This window comes from Arachis ipaensis, chromosome B5 (assembly GCF_059453495.1).
Source record: "Arachis ipaensis isolate K30076 ecotype BB chromosome B5, ASM5945349v1, whole genome shotgun sequence".
Lineage (NCBI taxonomy): Eukaryota > Viridiplantae > Streptophyta > Magnoliopsida > Fabales > Fabaceae > Arachis > Arachis ipaensis.
The window spans coordinates 109,386,437-109,387,383 of NC_142440.1; the positions used below are offsets into that span (position 1 = coordinate 109,386,437).

At 40.8% G+C, this 947-nt stretch overlaps 1 non-coding gene across 1 annotated transcript; it reads right to left on the reverse strand.

Moving 5' to 3' along the window:
- Window positions 1-351: 351 nt before the first annotated feature.
- LOC148565339 (small nucleolar RNA R71) lies at window positions 352-459 on the reverse strand. Its single transcript, XR_015885021.1, has one exon. It is a non-coding gene; the product is annotated as a small nucleolar RNA R71 (small nucleolar RNA).
- Window positions 460-947: the final 488 nt, after the last annotated feature.

The following is a 947-nucleotide window of genomic DNA, read 5'->3' on the forward strand; positions in this document are numbered from 1 at the left end:
TTCACTGCACCTAAGTCCAATTTACATGGAAGAAGCATCTCAATTCCTGCCATTGGAGCAAACAATTTTGAGCTTAAACCTGAATTAGTTTCTCTGATGCAACAGAACTGCAAGTTTCATGGACTTCCATCCGAACATCCTTTTCAGTTCTTAACTGAATTCTTACAGATCTGTGATACTGTTAAGACCAATGGGGTTAATTCCAAGGTCTACAGGCTTATGCTTTTCCCGTTTGCTGTAAGAGACAGAGCTAGAGTATGGTTGGACTCTCAACCTAAAGATAGCCTAAACTCTTGGGATAAGCTGGTCACAGCTTTCTTAGCCAAGTTCTTTCCTCCTCAAAAGCTTAGTAAGCTTAGAGTGGATGTTCAAACTTTCAGACAGAAAGAAGGTGAATCCCTCTATGAAGCTTGGGAGAGATACAAGGAACTGACCAAAAGGTGTCCTTCTGACATGCTTTCAGAATGGACCATCCTGGATATATTCTTTGATGGTCTGTCTGAGCTATCAAAGATGTCACTGGACCATTCTGCAGGTGGATCCATTCACCTAAAGAAAACACCTGCAGAAGCTCAAGAACTCATTGACATGGCTGCAAATAACCAGTTCATGTACACTTCTGAAAGGAATCCTGTGAATAATGGGACGCCAATGAGGAAGGGAGTTCTTGAAATTGATACTCTGAATGCCATATTGGCTCAGAATAAAATATTGACTCAGCAAGTCAATATGATCTCTCAGAGTCTGAATGGATTAAAGGAATCATCCAACAGTACTAAAGAGGCATCTTCTGAAGAAGAAGCTTATGATCCTGAGAACCCTGCAATAGCAGAGGTGAATTATATGGGGGAACCCTATGGAAACACCTATAATCCCTCATGGAGAAATCATTCAAATTTCTCATGGAAGGATTAACAAAAGCCTCAACAAGGCTTTAATAATGGTGG